Genomic DNA, 23,497 nt, shown 5'->3' with positions numbered 1-23,497 from the left:
TATAAAAGAAGAGAACCGGATTGTAGCATGAATCTCTTCAAATTTTTCTTGAAACTAAGTGGTGATAGGGATTTGAATTCAATGGGTAGCCGATTATATAAGTGTGCAAAGAAGTTTTATGTTTAGGTGCAGTCAAGAGATGTTTAAATCTCAAATTAAGATTATGTACATCGGTCCTAAAGGACAGTTTCGTGAATAGGTAGGCAGGTTTCCCAGTGGATATGACCTTATGGAATAAACTAGCAGAATGTAGTGTGCGCCTAGCATCCATGTTCAGCCACCCGAGTTGTTTCAAGTATTGAGACACATGCTCACGTTTCCTTACGCCCGTGACGAGTCTTATGCACGAATTCTGCAGTTTTTGAAGTCTCTGCCTGTCAGATTTCAAGAGTCCTGGACCATAAACAGTATCAGCATAGTTTGCATGAGATAGTACCAGTGCGTCGCAGAGTAATATTTTATTTGTTTTGTTCAAAAGATTTTTATTCGAGTATACTAATTTTAGATTCATATAACCCTTCCTGAGAATCTGTGAAACATGCGTAGTGAAACGCAGAGAATTATCGAGATAAAGGCCTAAATTTTTCGTGACGTCACTTTATGGTAATTGAACCCCATCGATGGAAATGTTAATCAACTCGGTGCAACGATTCTTTGCATTTGGCCTACCGAAGAGCATGACACAAGATTTTTCTTCAGTTTTTGCCAAAAACTTCTGCTATGATCTGATTATATTTGCCCTTTTTTATGAGTTTGCGTTGAACTGTAATATCTCAATGAATACTTTTTAAATTCAATCAAAATGAGTGCCATTTAGATCAGTGCACTTTTCTCAAAGTAACACGAGTTGAATTGATCCGTCAGCTTACAAATTGGGTACTCAGAATTCGATGGAGTCGACGAAGGCCGTTTTGCCAGGTCTTGATTGACGAAGGTTCTACTGGTGAGGTGTGAAAGTGCTTGAAAAGATGGTAGTTGGTTGGCGAGAGGTCTGGGGAGTATGGTGGGTGACCAGTGTCGGCTGCTGCTGACGCAATTCTTGGTTCATTTCGTCGATTTTCTCATAATATGACTCTGCAATGATGTTATAGTGAATCACACCAGATGCTGACCACCATTATACCCCCATGGTCTTTTTCGGAGGGTTTTTGACTTTGGTAGTGTCTGGGAAACTGATCGATGTCCAAACATTGACCTGAACGTCTCTTGTTGTCGTAGATGATCCACTTTTCGAATTGTTACAAAATGGGTCGTTCTGGTTGTGCAAAAAGCAAAGAACAGACCTCGAAACGTGGCATTTTCTGTCGGTCGATTTCGTAGGGCACCCAAAAATCTATATTCGAATGATTTCATCATATCAATCTGTCTGTACATGTACCATATTTGAAAAAAACTATAATTGGAGAATTGTATTGAAGCAGTTGAACCGAAAACAATGATTTTCAGAACTGTTGCCTGCTTGTCTGTTTATTTGTTTTCTTATGTGTTTTCGCGCTTGTCTCAAAACTGGATCAATTGATACTAGTGTATTTTTCAATAATGTTTGTGTAATAAACTTTTCGAAAACTTTTTTCCAAATGAATTGAATCTCTAGCGATTCAAATCCAACGTGAATTGCTACTTTCGCGCAGGCACCGCTCTCAGAGAGTCTTGATTATTTTCCTGTAGTGCTGATGTTTCGTCCTCAAGAAAAATGAACTTCAATACTTAGTGTTTGATTTGTTACAATCGGTATAGAAATGGAAGAGTTATGTCAATTTGAAATATCGTCAAACAATCGTTGGAAAAAACAATTTTACCAAGCAAAAAACTGAAATTAAAATGAAATAACATACAAGCATCAACCGAAAAATCAAAACAATTGAACTATCAACACGAGCTGAAAAAATTCAAAAAATATTAGCAAAAAATGAAAATTAAAAATATAAAATTGAAAGATTCCAAACCAAGTTACTTCACGACGTTTCGATTGTTAGTATCCACAATCGTCTTCGGTTGATAACTGTCGGAAAAGATAAGAAGGATTGGGTCCAAGTATAACATCAGAACCTGCTTCAGATCTGGGAATACTATCCGCAGCAGTCTCACGAAAATCAGTCCACCAAACGCGGACTGCGATTCCAAGAATCGCATTTACCGGATACCCTGCGAGTGCGGTGAATCATACAACGGTGAAACTAAGAGACCATTGAATGTTCGCATTGCCTAGCACAAAAAACACACACAGCGAGGAGAAACCAGCAAATCCGAAATATCAGAGCATATTTGGACTCATCAACATAACATCAAGTGGGCTTGGTGGGAGGAACACTGGCTTAGGAGAAAATTCAAAGAAGCCGCATATATGTTGTCCAACTACGCATTTAGTCAAGCTAGCGTAGAGATACGTAACATATGGAAACCTCTAATCGAGCGGAACACGACCAACTCTCGCCAAACGGTCAGCTCCCACTGAAAACGAATGAAGCGGAGAGAGGGAAGAGGGGATAGGTGAATGCACTCGAATGACCTATAAATAATTAGATCTCGAAGAAATAAGTCCAGCATTCCATTGACGTGCCTGTGCATTTGTGTTCCTGATTGATAATCAGCAGTCGTACTGTAGTGTTTCTGGCTTCAAATAGTGTGTGCGTTATTGTGAGCAGACTACTACACTTACGGTGAGCACGTTCAAATATTTCACTTTCTAAGCATTCATTTTGCTCAAAGCTTGTTTCTGGTGTTTTTCCACGTGAGATGAATTCATAGCAGCATGGAGGAACTGCTTCGCAGCCTGGCTGGCAAGGACAGGGGCGAGATTGTTGGTCTGATATGCCAACTAATCTCTTCTCTGGGCCTGACCCAGAGTTGCACGGCAAAATAATGCCAGATCCTGGGGCCGGCTGTCATTCGTTGACAGACCAGCAACTGGATGTGGCTATTAACTCGCCTGCACGTGAAGTCAACCCTGTTAGACACTCCGACGACGAATATAGTTTTCTTTCCTCCTCCTCATCGCCTAAAAACAGGCGTTGAAACGACGGCTTTTCTCCGCTGCCTAACGTCTCTAGGAGCCGTATTAACGAATGGATTCGTCAGGAATATGCCAAAAAATGCAAAAAGAAGCCTAAAAAGAAGGCTGTCCTTGCCAATGTCAAGGACGAAGCTCAAAAATATTTCGATTCCGAGACTACTTCTTTGCATCCAACGACCCAAAATCGGGTCAATGAGGTGGCCGCATCTAGCGGTAATGATAACGACGTTGAAATAGACGTAAATACAAAAACGTCCAATGACAGTGCCTTCAAAAAATCCAATGGCACCGTCAAGTCATATTATGATGAGGAGCCTACCCCCCTCCCTCGCCCTCCTGAAGCAAAATTTTCATCCATCGGTCACAAAGGACAGAATTTCGCCCATTGTCGTCCGTCAGAAGGACAAATGGGTATCCCTGATAAAATTGGCAGCTGAGGAGAACATAAAGTTCTCTAAAGCCGTCAACTTACATTACGGGATATAAGTGCAGCCCGAGTCTTCTGGCAAGGCTCTTGGTGAAGGAAAAAATCCCTCACCCCACATATTCGCTACCTGAAGAGCGGCAAATTCTTGCCGTATTCAGGGGAGTGCCAGGGCACTTGGCAGTCGAAGATGTTCGTGAGGAGCTCGAAGTCAGAAGCTTTGACCTCACCAGCATCACATGTATGAGGCGTGCTGGCAAACCAATGCTTCTGATACTTGTCTTGTTGAACAGGGATCAGAAGCATATATTTGAGGTCAAAGACCTTTTGAGTGTGGAGGTTCAGGTTGAACCTCAGCAGCCAAAAACTTCGGTGGGTCAGTGCCACCCTTGTTAACGTTTTGGCCACTGCCAGCATAACTGCTTGGTAATCCCCATTTGCGTGAAGTGCGCTGGCAGGCAACTTACAAAAGCATGAAAAAAGGCTGGGACTGACCCCCTGAAGTGTAACAACTGCAAAGTGGTCTACACAGCTAATTACCGTGGCTGCCCAACGTACCCTAAAGTAGAGCGCAAAGGGCAGTCATCATCCAAAAAACCTGTGCCGCACTGGGCCAGATGAAAATGCTGTTCGTCAAATTTCCCTTGCTACAGAAAATGTTCACGGTGAATACTGACGTGATAACCGGAACTGCCAATGCCTAGATAACCAACGTTGCCTAATGGAATGGAATGCTAATGGTATTCGCTCAAAAACACTCGACTTTGAGGACTTCTCAACTCATCATAACACCGATGTGGATCTTGTCCAAGAGACACACCTGAGTAGCGAATCCATTGTCATTCCAAACTACAGATTCTATCATAGAGAACGTGTTGGACGTGCTGGAGGGGGAGTTGGCATCTTTGTCAAACGATCCCTTCAGTGTGTCCAATACGGCATTGACAGTGCTCGGTTACACGGAACTGAGGCCGTGAGGGTCAAAATTCGACAGAGCAGGGGTTGTCACAGAATAGTCTCGGTTCAAACACTCCGAAGAATCACTTGCTCCCAGAATCACTGGATGAACTGCTGATGGGAAGCAACATTCCGACAATTGCTACTGGTGACTTCAATGCCAAGTACAGAGACTATCGAGCACAGCCACAAATCGAAACTGTCAAGCGCTCTATGCGCATGTTGACTTCATGAATATCTTGTGCTGGGTCCGGATGAGCCTACGTACTCTCGCGGGCAGACTAGATCTGACGTACTAGACATCATGCTTCTCAGAAACGTCTCTTTGGCTAGCAAAATTTACGTTTTGTTGAAAATGGATTCTGATCATAATTCCAGGAATCCTGATATTGGGCGATGATCTTCCTTTTCCTGATTACCGTATGAGATCTTTGACGGATTGGGATATCTTCACAACCCAGCTCGGAGAGATGCGTGTCCCTCCTGAGACACTTCGCTCCCCCGACGAACTCGACGCGGCAGTTGAAAGTTTCGAGATTTCTGTGAATGATGCGTTTCGAGCGGCCACCTCCAGGGAGGAGTATCCGCTGAAGAGCTACAATGAGTTTCTCCCTCGTATCAAAGCCTTGAAAAGGCTCTATCAACAAACCCTTTTCCCAGGAGATAAAATTGCGGCAAGCAGGATGGCCAGTCAAGTCAAACTGGCCATCATTGATCACCGAAACGAAAGGTAGGAGGAGCTCTTGGAATCCTTCGCAGCCTGGGGATGACGAGCTTTGGCAAGTCACCCGCAGACTCAAAGGGAAGAAGACTGCTCCCTCACCCATTCACCGAGAGCGCGGTGTGTGCTACTCCCCCGCCGACAAAGCGTTGGCCTCAAGCCGACACGATGGAACATCAGTTTCAAATTAACGTTGACGACGACGACGACATTGACCGCGATATTCTGCTGAAAGATCGGGTTCACCGTATCCTCAGGGAAGATGACGATGATAACATCCGCCCAGCTTCTGTGGAAGAGCTGAAGGGTTATATCAAGGCCGCAAAGGCCAAGAAAGCTCCGGGGGTTGATTCAATAACAAATTAGTTGTTGAAGAGGCTTCCGGAAAACTGCACCAGAAACCTGCTGCACATCATTAACAGCTCGGAAAAACCTAAAAACTCAAATTTACGGAAACAAAGTCACGGGCATCAGGTAGTCGTGTAAATGTTCAGTCTATAGTTATTATCATATGAATCCATAACTTGGGCAAGAGAAAAAATATCAGATATAAACAGGATCTGAGAAGGTCGTTTTTTTCTCTAAATACCCTTTTCAGCCTTATCAAGTGATATCTGACAAATGATTTTTTGAGGAAAGAAACAATTTCTGATAACATTCAAGGACGGAGATAAAACAGGTCACCTCAATTAGGAAGTAAGTGTAGTTAGTTTATATTTGAATAAATGAACATGGAGATAATTGACAGAAAAATTAAAATTCTGTATTTGAGGAATGTTTTCTATTAAGATGACTCCTTGATCACATAATAGTAAGTGAAACCTATTAATTCAGAGAAATGTACTTGTGAAAAATTATGTAAATAAACCTGATTCTCTGTTGATTATCTTTCACAGCAAAAAATGTTTGTATTGAAAATTATACTAATTGTATTTTTTTATTAGGAAAATAACCCAACAAAAAAGTTTTCACCACAAAGAGTGAGAATGTGAGTATAAATCATATTACTAGTTAGTATATTTTGGTATAAGAATTGAATATTATTCATTTCCTAATACTGCAAATTCATCATCCATCATAATTCGCGAAAAACCATCAAAATTTCAAAGAAGAAAAATGAAGTTGAAACCTTACAACACAGTAGAAATATGTTACACCTGAACAGTGTAATTTTTTTCTAGTAATTATCAATTTTCAGTTGGTATAAACTCAATTAATTGTTCATATTTCATTAAATAAGTTTGATTTTTGAAAGTATATTTGACTAAAAATCCTGTTACTTCCATACTTTCACATACCATGTTCAATCATCAATCTGAAATTCATTAATTTGAAAATGTATTAAAATCAAATATGTGTGCACTGTAACAAAGTTTCATCATTTTTCTTTACTCATGCCTGTAATTCAAAGCGTGTATCGGGGGTTTCAGTTTACACATTGAATATTCTGGTTAGCAACCGAGGGGAATGTCATATCGCTGACAGTCTCGACGATTGGTTCGATTTGAATTTGCTACAGCATGAGTTCACACACTTGAGATATCTGCGTCAAACTTCTATTAGGTATAACATTTGGAGATGAACGAAACTTATTTTTATAGAGACTGCATAATAATGTTTTCTTATCCATGAACGAAATACACGAAGAATCCATACTGGAGAATTTTTTGAAAGATTTGTGAAAAAAATATGTGTATTTGAACGGATTTCCATTGCCCTACGAAATCTATGTGAGAACAAACCAAATTGGAATAAATAGCTGAAATTTCAATTGTATATAAGCAACAGAGAGGTGAAATGAAAATACAATAAAACGACTTGAATAAAATAATCAAGATTAGAGATGAAAATAACTACAGAGTAAAAATAAATAAAAAAGAATAAAAAATAAAAATGAACAGGTAATGAAAAAATCATAATGGAAAATATAAATAAATGAATGAATGAAAACGTAACAATTGTAGGTAAACACAATCGACAGCCATCTTTGTTTCGGACAGGTTGGAGCCAGGCTCCCTTACTACAATCGACTTCGAGTGATGACTATTTATAGGTCATTCGAGCGCTTTCAGCTACTCCCTCTTTTCTCTGTCCGCTTCACCGGTTTAGCGGGAGTTGACCGTTTGGCGAGAGTTGACAGTTTTCCTCTTAATTACAGATTTCTATATGTTGCGTATCCCTGCTAGCTTGGCTGAATGCGTAGTCAGATAACATATATGCAGCTTATTTTTACTTCCTATTGAACTAGTGTTTCTCCTTGTCGATGATCTCAGTTCGAGACCACTTGATGCTATGTTGATAAGTCTATATATGTTCTGATTTTCTCGATTCGCTTGATGTTATGTTGATGAGTCAAAACATGTTCTGCTATTCCCAATTTCCTGATTTCTTCTCGCATTGTGTTTCTTTTGTGCTCAGCAGTGGGGCCTCTTATTTCCACTTCATTAGGATTTCTCGCCCTCACAAAGTATCCAGTAAATACAATTCTTGAAATCTCTGTCCGCGTTCGGTGGCCTGGTTTTCGTGAGTCTGGTACGGATGGTATTTCCAGTTTTGAAGCAGGTTCTGACGTACAGCTTGGACCCAATTGTTCTTATCATTTCCAACAATCCTCTGATGTACAGAAGGGCAAGTACTGGTTGTGACGGCTTCTCTTCCTTGCGAGGTTCATGCTGTCTTCTAGCCAAAGAGTAACCATTTCGTTAAATATCTTTTTTGAATATGCCTAGTTCCTTCCCGAGACCTTCCTTTGCATTATAGGGTTCGAAAATACGATACACTGGAGTCTTGATGACTTTTATTTCGGTAGATTGATGGTGATTGGATTTGTGATTCAGATTTCGTCCATATAGGATGAAACTGCAGTAACGTTAGTTACAAATAAAAGTGGTAAAAAAAATAGAAATTTTCATTTCTCTTTCCATCATGATCTCCTAACACATAGTAACGGCTGCATCCATCAATTTACTCTTTGATCATTCCCACTTTTATTTGTAATTAACGTTACTGCAGTTTCGTCCTATATGGACATTGGACTATATGGACAAACTCGAACAAGTTTGAAAATGTCCATATAGGACGAAACTGCAGTAACGTTAGTTACAAATAAAAGTGGTAAGAAACATAGATATTTTCATTTATCTTTTCATCATGGTCTCCTACCACATAGTAACGGCTACATTCATCAATTTACTCTTTGATCATTACCATATTGAAAGCGGTAGACAGCTGTTTCAGCCTATTGGGCATCGTCAGTACCGGGTAGGCGGTCCTCGATTGAAGACAAATTGAGAAAAACCAAGAAAGTACTAAATGAAAATAGCTGCGTAAACGCAAGCGAAACATAAGTGGAACCACCTATTGGTGTGACACCCAAGTCATCTTGCTGCTGGAAAATAATTCCATGAAAATCAAAAAATAAATAGATAAGTACACCTTGATCAAAAGAGGAATGAAAATTTCTATGTTTTGTACCACTTTTATTTGTAACTAACGTTACTGCAGTTTCGTCCTATATGGACATTTTCATGATACTGAAACTTAAATAAGTTTGAAAATGTCCATATAGGACGAAACTGCAGTAACGTTAGTTACAAATAAAAGTGGTAAAAAACATAGACATTTTCATTTCTCTTTTTATCATGATCTTCTACCACATAGTAACGGCTACATCCATCAATTTACTCTTTGATCATTCCCATATTGACGGCGGTAGACAGCTGTTTCAGCCTATTGGGCATCGTCAGTACCGGGTAGGCGGTCCTCGATTGAAGACAAATTGAGAAAAACCAAGAAAGTACTTGATAAAAATAGCTGCGTAAACGCAAGCGATACATAAGTGGAACCACCTATTGGTGTGACACCCAAGTCAACTTGCCAAGTTTTTATGTCAGTGTTGGTGGTTTGACCAATCAACCGACCACTGCGATAGCAGAAGTTTGGGAAGCTAACCTGAAATGCCATCGGAAAACGAATCCACATGTTTCTAGAAATGATATGAAATTTAGAAAGGTTAATGCAGTGAAGCTGCTAAAATATTTCCATGAAATATTTTAGTCAACTTGGGTTTCACATCAATAGGTGGTTCCACTTATGTTTCGCTTGCGTTTACGCAGCTATTTTTTTCAAGTACTTTCTTGATTTTTCTCATTTTGTCTTCAATCGAGGACCACCTGCCCGGTACTGACGATGCCCAATAGGCTGAAACACCTGTCTACCGGTGGCTCTCAAATTGAAATCAATATGGGAATGATCAAAAAGTACTTATCTATTAATTTTTTGATTTTTAGGGAATTATTTTCCACCAGCTTGACTGCATTAACCTTTCTAGATTTCATTTTATTTCTAGAAACATGTAGATTCGTTTTCCAATGGTATTTCAGGTTAGCTTCCCAAATTAACAGTTTCATACACAGCATCCTAGTAATTTCATGATTACTTCTATAGGTAGTTCGTTCTATCTTACAGGTTCTCGTCTTTAGATAGCTTCTTTCGTATGATTTGGAGTACTTCTTCGATAGGAACGTTGATGTCAAGGCTTTCCACGTCAAAACTGATCAATTGATATTGCTCTGTGACTATGATTACCTGTGGTTCGACAAGAAGCACTGAATTCTTCATGAAAAATAAAGTACCTTTTTGTTGTGGTTGTATAACTGGAAGTAAATCAGGACAACTTTTGAGTAGCTGAATCTCTAGGACTGCTGATCGGATTGAGCGGAACATCCTTCTTGTGGATTTTATGTATTACATACAGGTTAGGGAATTTTTCCGAAAAATCGACTTGGTGTTCTTCAAAGTTTGATACAACTTCCGCTTAATTGATGCAGTAGAGTCCCATGAAATTTTCGTGTTCTGCCATGAAAAACATCACAGCAGTAGCATCTGTCTCATCTGCAGGTAGAATCTTGATGTTGTTATCTCTCCGTAGGCCGTTCAGAGCTTTTCGTTTTCCATCGCTGATAATAGATGTTGGAACTGGTACTCGATTCAGCTGTTCTGTTCTGCCTTGGTCTGATCAATAAGGAAATCGGTGAATTCCTCTGCAGTTATTAACTCCAAAGTGAACACTCATATTGTCCTCTATGTCCGTGAACGAGTGGGAACTCATGTTCACAAATTTGTTTTCTACCTTATACAGTACTAATATTCCGACTGTTCAAGAGATGTTTCCTTTTTTAACACTCTGCAAAAATAACTTCCCCTAACTCAGCACACTATAGTCTTCAAATATTTATGTGAAAGAGTAACTACATTCTGTTTTGTGAATTATTTTTGATTTTTTTGTAAAACACTTGGTTTTTGTAGATAGGTATATGAGGTTATTTGTAGTTGGGACTCAACGAGACCGACTCAAATGCAAATATTTTGTTCAAATAGTTATATCTATACAGCATACGTCTGGGACTTTTCATCACTTCATCGATGTAATGATCCCATCTCATGTTGCAGTCAATGATTACCCCAAATATCAAATTTCATCCTTCTGTTCCATTTTAATTCAAGTGTTATTCTGATTCATTGTTAAATCTTGTGAAAATAGGAAGTTTTGATTTGAAAATAGTATGTAAGAGTTTTTCTATGAGTTATTTCTCACTGAACCATTCAACTCTATCTTGAAGATTAGTTTGAAGATTAGAGGATTTGAGTTTCAATATCTCTAACTGTTTGGCATAGCAAAACTGCAAAACTGCAAGACATACAGGATACAGTTGGCTCACTGTAATCTATCATATATATATACAGGGTGTTCATTTGAAAACTTCCCACCACGGATTTATCGAAAACTACTGATTGAAAGAAAAAACGCCGAGACACGTTAGAAGATACATCAAAGGGGACAAGTTTTTAACTGGTTAAAAAGTTGTCCCCTTTGATGTATCTTCTGACGTGTCTCGGCGTTTTTTCTTTCAATCAGTAGTTTTCGATAAATCCGTGGTGGGAAGTTTTCAAATGAACACCCTGTATAATATATATATATATATATATATATATATATATATATATATATATATATTATATGGTCGAGCTTTCGAGAATGTTTATTCCCTTTATCAAGACATCTACAATAAATTGATAACATTGAAGCAAAATTGTAAAACAATAGATGAAAAGTACTTACTAACTTGAGGTTATAGTAAAAAGTCGAAAATTTCACTGAGAAACACAAACTTAGTCCTTTTCATTATGTAGAAAAATGTCACACATTAAATTTTTATGGTTTAAAGAAAAAATATATATGAAACTTATTCAGAAGTAACATTTAGAGGATTTGAAATTTTAAATTTTATTTTAACGGCCATGCATGGCACTTACTAGTGGCGTGGAAGCAACTAGAAAGAAAGGAAACAGGAAATATTTGCAAATTGATAATTGACATTATACTGGTTATACTGTCAATTTTCAAATTTCAAACTTCAAATGTCATAATGTCAATTATCAGTTTGCAAATATTTCCTGTTTCCTTTTTTTCTAGTTGCTACCACGCCACTAGTAAGTGCCATGCATGGCCGTTAAAATAAAATTCCAAATTTCAAATCCTCTAAATGTTACTTCTGAATAAGTTTCATACATATTTTTTCTTTAAACCATAAAAATTTAATGTGTGACACTTTTCTACATAATGAAAAGGACTGAGTTTGTGTTTCTCAATGAAATTTTCGACTTTTTACTATAACCTCAAGTTAGTAAGTACTTTTTATCTATTGTTTTACAATATATATATATATATATATATATATATATATATATATATATATATATATATATATATATATATATATCATCATCATCAATTGGCTGCGATTTACGTTCTTTAAAAAGTTCAATCACAACTTAGCTCATCTCAGATCATCTAATGATTCAGCATCGTTTATTTTTCATATTGAGTAAGGTTACACATTTATTGAAAGAGTGTGTATTTCTTGACGAGCGCTAGTTCCTCTCCTACTAATGCGTACTTTTTCAAGTCTCTCCCTACATTTAATCGACTACAAATTTGAACTGATAATATTTGTTTACAACTTTTTGAAATCTTCATTTCAGTTTTTTTATCACATAAACAAATACTCATTCAATTATATTGTATAGTATAACACTTTCTAAACTTCATCAGTTCGGACTTGTCTGATATGATAGTGATCACCCGAAAACGATTGTGAATACTAAAAATCGAAACGTCGTGAAGTAACTTGGCTAGAAATCTTCTAATTTTTCATTTATTTTTAATTGTTCAATTCTCAATTGTTGCTTGTATTTTATTTAATTGTAATCTTATTTCAGGTATTTTTTACTTAAGATAATTGTTGATTCTTTCAGGTATTTCAAACACTCATCGTAGCAGCCTCACGAAAACCAGGCCACCAAACTGCGATTCCAAGAATTGCATTTACCGGATACCTTGCGAGTGCGAAGAATCATATATCGGTGAAACTGAGAGGCCATTGAAAGTTCGCAAAAGAAACACACACAGCGAGAAGAAACCAGTAAATCGGGAATATCAGACCATGTTTGGACTCATCTATACCTAACATCAAGTGGTTCCAAGCTGAGATCATCCACAGGGAGAAACGCTGGTTTGGAAGGAAATTCAAAGAAGCCGCATATATGTTGTCCAACAACGCATTTAGCCAAACTAGCGTGGAAATACGCAACATATGGAAACTATAATCAAGCGGAACACGACCAATCCTCGCCAGTCAGCTCCTGCTAAAACCGATCAAGCGGTGAGGGGGAAGAGGGAAGAAGGGATAGGTGAAAGCACTCTAATGACCTATAAATAGTGAGATCTCGTTATCTCCAGTTATCCGTTCACAGACGAGGTAGATGAAATAGAAAACCAGGTGGAAAGAACGGTACGGAGGCTCAACCAACGAACAGATAATGCGCAACCCCTGGCCTCGACATCGCCTGAGGAAGTGAAGGACATTCTGAGGCACCTTATCACTCGGAAAGCACCAGGCCCAGATAATATAACAAATAGAGCACTGAAAGTGCTGCCACGAAAGGGTATAGCAGCCATAACCAACATCATAAATGCTATACTCAGACTGCAACACTTCCCGTACCAATTCAAAGAGGCAACGGTAATCCACATACCAAAGCCCAAGAAGAACCACCTGTTTCCAGCGAACCACCGGCCAATAAGCTTACTGCCATCCATGAGCAAAGTGGCGGAACGCGTCATCCTGAAGAGACTGGAAGAACAAACCAGAGAGTTAGGGATCCTCCCCGACGAACAATTCGGTTTTAGATCAGAACACTCAACAGAGCTACAAGTCCTGAGGGTAGTGGAATTTGCGACAGAAGGCTTCAACCTTGGCAAAGGACACAACACCGGAGCTATCTTCTTAGACGTCTCCAAGGCGTTCGACAGAGTTTGGCACAACGGGCTACTAGCCAAGATGAGCGATTTCGGATACTCCAAACCAATGGTAAGATTGATCCAGTCTTTTCTAGCTGACAGGCGATGCCGCTGCCAAGTAGGAGACGAATTATCAACAGTTCGACTACTGGAGGCAGGAGTCCCGCAAGGTGCAGTCCTTTCACCACACCTCTACTCCGTATACACGGCAGACGTGCCCAAGCCAGAGAACAACTTTAACAAGTTGGCACTCTACGCGGACGACACGGCCCTGCTGGCGAGATCTAGAAGTCAAGTACTCGTTACAAGATACCTACAACAACAGGCAGACAGATTAGAGGAGTGGGCTAACCTGTGGAAGATCAGTATCAACCCTGACAAGAGTCAGGCGATACTATTCACCCGCAGGTTCGTACAACCGGAAGGCAACGTCATCTTCCACGGACAAGAGATTCCGTGGACAAACAAAGCAACATATCTCGGGGTCATCCTAGACAAGAAGCTAACATTCCAGGAACACGTACAACAGAGAATAGGAATGGCCAAACAGGCCAGAAGACGCCTGGCGCCGATCATAGGAAAAAGTAGTAACATGGCACTGAAAGTCAAGCTACTGATGATCAGAACGATCCTAATGCCAATAATACTGTATGCATGCACTGCCTGGGGCCAGTGCGCGCAGACATACAGAAAGAAGATCCAAGCATTTATGAACACGAGCGTAAGGGCCGCCGTAAATGCACCGTATTACATCCCAAACAGATTCATATACAGAGATCTAGGACTGGACACGCAGTATGTGGACGTGTATATGAGAGAACATGCAGAAAGCACGTTCGATAGAATCAGATCGCACTTAAATCCAGCGTTTCGCGATCGCACGATGCGTTGAACATGGATGACCCCAGGTTCCGAGAAAGGGACAAACATCCAAGGCCGACTAGACAAAATCAGAGACCGCCCCCACGAGTCGCCGTCAGGCGGCTCAGGCAAGTATAATATTTTAAAGTGTATTAACCATATATTCTCTTACAGGAAAACCGCGATTCAATTTCAAAATCACATTTCTCAGCCTCACTGGGAAACGCCCGTCTATCATAACTCTGGTCGCCGCTAGTTTTGGGGGCCCCCATGCAAAAATTCAGTTAGGAATACCGCGACAAACAAGAGCCAAATAAAATTCAAAACGAGAAGTTAGATAGGGAAATAAAAGCACCTAAAGGCTGGTTTCCAACCAAAAGAGGTTAGATATCAATCTTGCTGAAGTGCCAGCAGCTGGATTCAGGACCGTTTCCTTAAGAAACGGGGGTGGAAGGAAAGGGTCGCCAGGTCCAAACCTGCGGAAGCATTTCCGTAAGGAGGGAGCTTGCGACCTGGGCACACAACCCGGGAGGGGCATGGGGGGGGTCTCCAGTTATCACCCGAAGACGATGGTGGATACAAATAATAGACGTCGTGAAGTAACTTGGCTTGGAATCTTTTAATTTTTAATTCCTATTTCGTGTTAATAATTTTCATCTCGTGTTGATAGTTCAATTTTTTTATTTTTTATTGTTGCTTGTATTTTATTTTTACCTTATATAATTGTTATTTTTCAGCTAATCTTTTAAATTTTTCAAAGATTCTTTCAGGAATTTCAAATCAATGTATATTATATTAGACAATGGAAGTCCGAACTAATGAAATGCACCACAAAACATTGTCAACCACCTTCAAAAAACACTTTCTGAACTACCGGTATAGTATCAATGTTTTACAAGTCTCTCACAATTACGTTGAAATGATTGACATGAATGTGTTTCAGAAAACTATTTTGTTTCGGTTTCACCCAGTTATAAACTTTTAACTGCATTCCCATTTGAATTTGGAATGAATCAAGCGATGTATGCATCGATATTAATTTCGCAATGTTGATGTTTGCCGCAACCGAAAATGGTCTATTGATTTTCAATAAAAACTCTAACGTCGTAGAATTGCTCGCTATAGGTATTCGTTGTATGTGCGACAATGGAAAAACGGTTGGAAATGAAATGGACTGAATAACTTAACTGTATTTTATTATACAATTACGACCATGAATTCCGGATGGAATTTTTCAGAATCTGGAAATTAATGGAAACTTTGTTACGTAAGATCATAATGAGTTTAGACCCAATGCACATGGGCGTACAATTCAACGCGCTACAAGTTATGCGGACGTTTTTAAACGGCTTTATTTAGCTTGCCCTGTTTTGGTACACACATTTAGTTTTGATGACAATACAATTTGATATATTCTGTATCATTGTGAATCCAAGGTGGCCGCAGATACAAAATGGTGGATTACATAGTGTTTCACAATATGGGTATCAAATGACAGGACTTGAATGAAACTATAGTAGTACATTTTGAAAAAGATTCAAATTCAAAATGGCCGCAACTACAAAATGGCGCTATACATATTACCATTCAACACTGAGGCACTAAATGAACTGAACAGAATAAGACAATGAATGAATAATTATGAGGTAGATGATGAACTGAAAACTAAAAATCAATTCGCAAGATCGTTCCGAATTATTTGAATACATTATCTCTTGTGAACCAAAGCAAACGACGGACGCTTCCAATTATGTACATTTTAAAAAATTGTTTTAATTTTTTCTCGCATTATTTTTCCAATGATTCGAAAATAAATTATATTTCTACATTGCCACTTTTTCCACTACATAATGTTGTTTTCAGATTTGTTATCTGAAGTGTCGTCTTCCGGCTACCATTGAAATGTTGGGTTTTCCAGGTAGTTTAATTGAAGCCAGTCATTACCAAGAGTTTCGTTTTTATTCGTATCAAAGTTAACATCTTACATCGAAGAGTATATGCACACTAGTCAATCATCAGAATCGGGGTTATACAGAATTGGTTGCTCATCACTTATTATCTAATTGTTATATATTTGAACTCCAAACAGTTCAATGTACTGAAATGTTGCAGTAATACATAATTAGGTCGAGGTGAGTTTAATGAACCTGCAATCTAATTACAGTATCTAATCTAATTATACTATCACTCAGTTGTAATACGGTTTCACTCTGTTTTTATGCACTGTCACTTCTTTATTGTCCATTTTAATCACTATATTCGGTTGTTCGTCTCTTATCACTGAATAAGGACCCTTAAAAAGTTCTAGCATTTTATTAGTAACATTATTTTTCACTAAAATTAAATCTCCTACTCTAAACTCATTACTAGGATTACAGTACTCATCATATCTCTCTTTTCTATTTGTTTTACATTTTAACAAATTATTTTTTTGCATCGGCACATGCTCGCTGAAGACGGTGTTTCAGTTCTAGAGGATAGTTATCAAAAGTATACAGAGGATCAATATTTTCACCAATGTTAGTGGGAAGTTTCGGTAAATGCCCAAAAACTAGCTCGTAAGGAGAATATTTTGTTTCTGTATGAACCGTTGTATTGTATGAAAAACACCAAAAAGGAAGCCAAGTGCTCCATGCAGACTTAAATTTAGATGTCTGTATTCTTAGGTACGCGCCTAGATGTTTGTGTGAATTTTCTAAGGATCCTATTGTCTGTGGGTGATATGCCCACGAATTGAGTTGTTTTATATCAAGTAATTTACACATTTCGGCGAATACTGAATTTATGAATTCGGTACCCTGGTCCGAAAGAATTTGTTTCGGAATTCCGTATCGTAAAACAAAATTATTAACGAATGATTTCGCTACGGTTACTGCTTCTTTATTTGGTAGTGCAAATGCCTCCACAAATTTTGACAAGTCGCATTGTAATGTCAAAATATATTTATTGTTCTCAATGTCTTGTTCGATAGGTCCTACTAAATCTAAGGATATTTTCTCAAACGCGTATGATGCTGTTGTTGTTATATTCAGGGGTTCTATAAATGGTTTAGAGTGTTTGTATCTTTGGCAGTCATCGCAAATTTTTACAAATTTTTCTACGTCATTGTACAGTCCCTTCCAATTGTAATACCTTTTGATGTTGTTATACATTCTATTGATACCTGCGTGACCTCCTGTATGTAGAATGTGAAAATCATTTAAAATTAATTGTCTAGTTGCTGAATCGTTAATGATTTGGCAGTTGTTTATGAATGTAATTTTTGTTTTCGACCTCTTGAAAATTTTTGAAATATATTTAATTATATCTGCAGATAAATTGTTATTTTTATCGATTAATATTTCTGGAATATTTTCTTGCCCGGACAACTTTTGACAGTCTTTCAACATCTCTCGAAGATATAATGCTGAGCAAGAATCTGTCTTATTTAAATATATAATCTGCAAGCTTGCGTCATAAATTAAATAATCGTTCATGAACTTAAATTGTTTTTCTGACTTCCGTAGTGTTGTGAGCTCAATATTTTCAATTCAGTTACGTTATAAGGCTTTTTCAAAACTTTGACAATTCCGGGGTGATCAGTCCTAGTTTCATCGTTTACACTCGGGTTATCCAGCAATCTCTTTGTTCGTGAACGTGTTATAACATTCACAGAGGCATCAATTTTTCTGGACATTTCTTTTAAGTTGTCAGATGGTATTTCTACTCGAGAAAGAGCGTCTGCAACGTTTGAATTGCCCTTAACGTACTGTACTACATAGCCATATTCATCTAAAACAAGTCGAAATTTCGTCAGTCTACTAGACGGTTGATTTGAGCCGTACAAAAATATAAGAGGCCTATGATCGGTCTGTATTACAAATTTTCTTCCATACAAATATGGTCTGTAATGTTTCACTGACCAAACTATAGCTAAAAGCTCTAGTTCAATAATGCTATAATTTCTTTCTGCTTTATTTAATGTTCTACTGGCATATGCAATTGGTTTATTGTCTCCGTTACAGAGTACTCCTGAAATTGCTATTTTTGAGGCATCAGTTTTCAGTATAAAAGTGTTTTCAGCTGAAAAATCTGGGTATTGTAAAACTGGAGGTGATGTTAATCTTGATTTCAAATTTTCAAATGCTTCTTGACATTCATCAGTCCAGATAAATTTTTCACCTTTTCTAGAAAGTTTGTTCAGAGGTGATGTTATATGATCAAAATTTGGAATAAACGACCTGTAATAATTAGCAAAAGCTACAAATCGTTTCGTTTCCTGTGCGTCTTTGGGTACTGGATATTGTTGTAATGCCAGAATTTTTGACGGGTCGGGAGATACTCCTGACGCTGAAATTTTATGACCTAAATAAATGATTTCTTTTCTGAAAAATTGACATTTGCTTGGGTTGAGTTTTGAATTTACCTTTCGCAACCTGTGTAAAACTTTCGTTAAATTTTTGTTGTGATCCATTAAACTATTTCCCAGAATAATAATATCGTCTAAGTAAACAAAACAACATTCAAAATTTAAACCTGTCATAGCCATAGTTAAAGCCCTTGAGAATACACTGGGACTTACTTTCGCACCCATTGGCAATCTGGTCATTTGATATTGCCCTGTATTCGTGGTGAAAGCTGTATACTCTCTAGAAGCTGGGTCGAGTTCAATTTGGTAATATCCTTGTGCTAAGTCAAGATGGGAAAAATAAATTGCACCGGAAAGTACTTGATTATTTCACAGCGCGGGGGAATACTAGTATTTTTATTGAAGTTGGACTCTATTGGAATTGTAAATTTATTCCCATAAACTGTGAAAGAAAACTCAAAATTTTCATAATCTATGATTGCTGAGTATTTTTTGAAAAAATCTGCACCTAAAATCCCTTGTATGTTATTGTCAAATGATTCTATTATAAAGAATTTATGTGTGAACTCATTTTTGCCGGCTTGTAAAGGTAAGTATAATGACCCTAGCGTATTTGTTGACCCTGAAATTCCGTCGATTTTTATTGTGTCTGAATAATCTATTGTAGACAAGTGTCTTTTTACATGTTTGTGGAAAAGTGCGCTAATCGATGCACCTGAGTCGAGAAGTAAATGAATTTCCTGATTATTGTAATTGAATCTGACATAGTTTAAATCGTGTATATCAAAGTTAGCATAATTTTTCAGACTATTGGCCTCGAAAAAATGTTAGCTCTTGTGAGCTGTTTTGATTTGATTCCTCGTTTTCTACACTATTTACTAAAAACATAATTTGTTTTCTGTTGTCTCTTCTAATATTTTGATTTTGTTGGGGACGATAATTTGGTGAGTTTCGAGAGAAAAGATTTCTACTCATAGGGTTGTTTTGTCTGTTAACACTATTGAATCTCCCTCGAAAATTGTTGTTTGGGATGTACCTTGTATTGTTATGTCTGATACCTGTTCCCGTTTTGTCCTCTATATCTATTGTTAAAATTTTTGAAATGATGATTTTGTTTATTTCGAATGTGAAACATAGTCGGTGGTTGATGGTTGTCTTGTGTGAATTCTTCTTTTGCTCCATTAATTGCGTCTGTCAGTGTGTTGTAATTCCGAGCTTTTATAATAGTTCTAAGTTCTGTATTTTGTATACCTTTTGCGAAAACGTCAATTGCTATTTTTTCATTCTCTTTCCTGAAAATTTCAATAGAACTGTGTTGTCACCTGCCTGAGCTAAAGTAAGATCTGACATTAGTGTTTCTATTGATCTTCCATATTCATCGATACTTGAGTTACCTTGTTTTATATTTTGTAATTTAGCCGAAAGTGTTGGAGCTGATTGCTTTGGCAAAAAGTTAGTTTTTAAATCTTTTAATAAATTTGCGCCGGTGGTATAATTGTTTTTCATTCGGATTTTATCTCTGTGAGATATGCAAGCTTCAAGAACATAATTTATTAAAGATTGTTTGCCTAACGTGTCTAACGTAGGTTCATATAATTCAATTCCCTCTATTAACTGATACACGCCTTCAGTTGTGCCATTTAATTTTGGCAGTAAGTTAGCTGCTGTTTTGAAATCGAATTTGTCTCCACTCATGATTATCTCTGTAATCAAAACTGTATCTATATCAGTGCTAATATCTATTTTCCTAACTGAACTGATCCTATCATCCAAAATATTTTTTACTCTAGTAGATACTTTTTCTAATCCATGTAAATATAATTCTACTTGAGCAATTTCATCCTTAGTTGGCCCGCTATTATTAAACTTATGAACTAATTCATTAATGAGTGAATTAATATTTTCTAACCTCTTATACCGTCTCTGCGTAGCTGCTTCACTTCGTTTTTCGTAAGAATCTTTGCGAAGATTTTCTTCAAATTTCACAAGTTGTTCTTCAGCTCCTGTGGACTCCTTCAGAATATCTTCGCTGCTCATGAGCCCTGGATACTAGCGTATTCTAATATTCTCTTTTTCAGTTGGAAATAATACCTTCTCGAGACCTTCGAAGTTCGCTTAATGCGATTTTTTCATACCATATCGCATTTTCCTCTATATAAAATAAATAATAACAATTGCGATGAATATTAAAATTGGAATTATCATTCCGTCGGTGTGTGTAAATTCGGTGGAACTGGATTGATTTGCATTATTTGATCCCGTGCCAGTAGCTTGTATCTGCAGTCTTTCTTCGTTTGTAACTTTTGATCCACACATTTTTAACTATTTGGTTTTTTCTCTTCACACTGGTTGGACTGGACTGGCAGGATCGCCATGAAATGTTGGGTTTTCCAGGTAGTTTAATTGAAGCTAGTCATTACCAAGAGTTTCGTTTTTATTCGTATCAAAGTTAACATCTTACATCGAAGAGTATATGCACACTAGTCAATCATCAGAATCGGGGTTATACAGAATTGGTTGCTCATCACTTATTATCTAATTGTTATATATTTGAACTCCAAACAGTTCAATGTACTGAAATGTTGCAGTAATACATAATTAGGTCGAGGTGAGTTTAATGAACCTGCAACGTTTCTTTACGTAGAATTGTGGAAAAGACAATTGAATATAATACGAATTTGGTAAACTATTTGAAATGTAAAATATGTGACTTAAATCTTTATCACACCATCATCAACTTTATTTTTTCTTATGGACGCTACATTGGATTCTTACTGTTTTGAATAAAACACGATTATACCTTTTCAATGATGTGTCATAAGTTATCATTCTTTTTCGAATTGAAGATATTGAAAAAAATTAATTCCTATTATAATAGGCTTTGACTTTGGTGTTTCTAAACTTGACTTTCAATTTATTACACTCAATGACATTTTGTAATTGTACAAGTCATTGAATTTTTGGCAAAAACTGCCTTTCACGAATGAAGAAAAAGGAGATATGATACAAATTTATTACAAATATGATAAAAACAGTGTTAGGACATCGAAAATGTATTTAAACTTGTATCCCGGAAGACGACATCCACATCGAACTATGTTCAAGGTATTCGATCAAAATTTCACCAAGTTTGGTTCATTTGAAAAGCCGAGGAAAAAATACGGAATTTCTGTTTTTTTCGGATATCTCCGGATATAATCGAAACTTCAGAACTTTTCAAACAGGATATTGTTAGTCAAGTGAATGTGTATGCTTGCCCCAGTCCAACCATCTTCGTATCTCTCATAGTTTCCGAGATCCCAATGGGGATCTCACCCCAATAACGCTATACAGTGTCTTCATTTCAAAACTTCCTACCCCTAGTAATTCGTTTGGCAGGGAAAATTTGCCGAAGGCCAAAAACACGTCAATTTAAATATCGAGGGGGAAGTTCTAAACCAATCCAGTGATATTTTAGGTTTAACCTCCTTATCCCTAGCTACCCCCACTTAATAATTTTGAATGGCACCCCCTATCTTGTAACACATCATCTCAATGATATTAAAAATCCTCACTAAACCCCGTTTAGAAAACTGAAATTGGTTGATCCGTTCTCGTAAAATAGGGCAAAAAAAAATGAATTATAACAAAATGCAAAAATTTATGGAACCGCTACCACTGACTCAATAACGGTATGTTTATGTCTAATTTTTACACAGAGTTTTTTGCTTTAGCTGAAAGTGAGATAAGGGCACACAGTTGCTTTTTGGCGTCAGTTACAATTAAATGGTGAAAACATTTATCAGAATTAGTTATTCCTGATTTTGAACTGTTTGTCAAGTGGTGTCAGTTGCACTGACAGTAATACAAATCGTAATGGTGTACACTTCACAAGAAAGAACTGAAATTATTTTTATTTATGGTGCTGAAGATAGGTGTGCTCGTAGGACAGCCCGGGTTTTTAATGAAAGGTATGCAGGCCAAAATGTGAGTCACCGATATGTTCTAGACCTTGTTCAAAAATTTGAAGAGACCGGTTCTGTGTGTAATAATGCAGAATTAAATTATTCCTTACTTTCACTGAATTATGAATTTCGTTCAAATTCATTTTGTATTTTTCTCTCATGTCAAACTAAAAATTCAAATCTACGAATTTAAAATAGTAGGTGACGACAAATACCCAACCACTTTTTTTTGAAATGTCACTAGTATATAACCTACAAATATAAGAGTGTCACCAGGAGAAGCATTCGTTTTTAAATTAAGTTTATTATGTTGATTATTGAAGTGAAAAGTGTCAAAGAAGGAGGAATAAGGTGTAAAGGTGACCTAGTGAATAAATGCTTGTGTTTTTAAATAGTTTATTTGGTGAAAAAGAAGGCTGAAAAGTTGCCCTTTTCTTAACTTTGAAGGGCCGTAACTTTTTAAATAAGGGAGAGCACCGCAGAAATTTTTTCAAAATCGCCGGGTGTCCACAAACGAAAATTTATCAAGTTCTTTCCGCACAAAATGAGTATTCTTCAGCAACTCAGTGAGGATGGCTATAATAGGAGAATTGAATTTTGTGAAATAATAACTACGAGAATCCAAAATGACCCAAATTTAATGAAAAATATTTGATTCAGTGATGAATCAACTTTTTTCCTTAATGGCTTTGTAAATAAGCATAACTGTAGATACTGGGATAATTTAAATCCACACTTGTTTCGAGAGGATCATACGCAATATCCACAAAAAATAAACGTCTGGGCTGGAATTCTGGGAAACGAAATAATTGGCCCAATTTTTTTGAAGAAAATTTAACTGGTCATTTGTATTTAAACTTATTGGAA

The 23,497-nt window shown here is 37.3% G+C and overlaps 1 protein-coding gene and 1 long non-coding RNA gene across 2 annotated transcripts in view; one reads left to right on the top strand and one right to left on the bottom strand.

Annotated features, from left to right (window-relative positions):
• Epac (Exchange protein directly activated by cAMP) overlaps nucleotides 1-23,497 on the bottom strand; it is a 757,111-nt gene that overhangs the window by 355,197 nt on the left and 378,417 nt on the right. The gene's annotated exons all lie outside the window — the stretch shown is intronic.
• On the top strand, nucleotides 5,667-12,915 carry LOC141482321 (uncharacterized). The gene is made up of 3 exons (XR_012465460.1): nucleotides 5,667-5,926; nucleotides 6,060-6,103; nucleotides 12,433-12,915. It is a non-coding gene; the product is annotated as an uncharacterized lncRNA (long non-coding RNA).

Source organism: Leptinotarsa decemlineata, unplaced genomic scaffold (assembly GCF_025532065.1).
Source record: "Leptinotarsa decemlineata unplaced genomic scaffold, Ldec_3_MD MMD2_tig00001019_RagTag_RagTag, whole genome shotgun sequence".
NCBI lineage: Eukaryota > Metazoa > Arthropoda > Insecta > Coleoptera > Chrysomelidae > Leptinotarsa > Leptinotarsa decemlineata.
The sequence above is the reverse complement of the archived record's forward strand: the minus strand, read 5'-3'. Positions and strand labels throughout refer to the sequence as shown.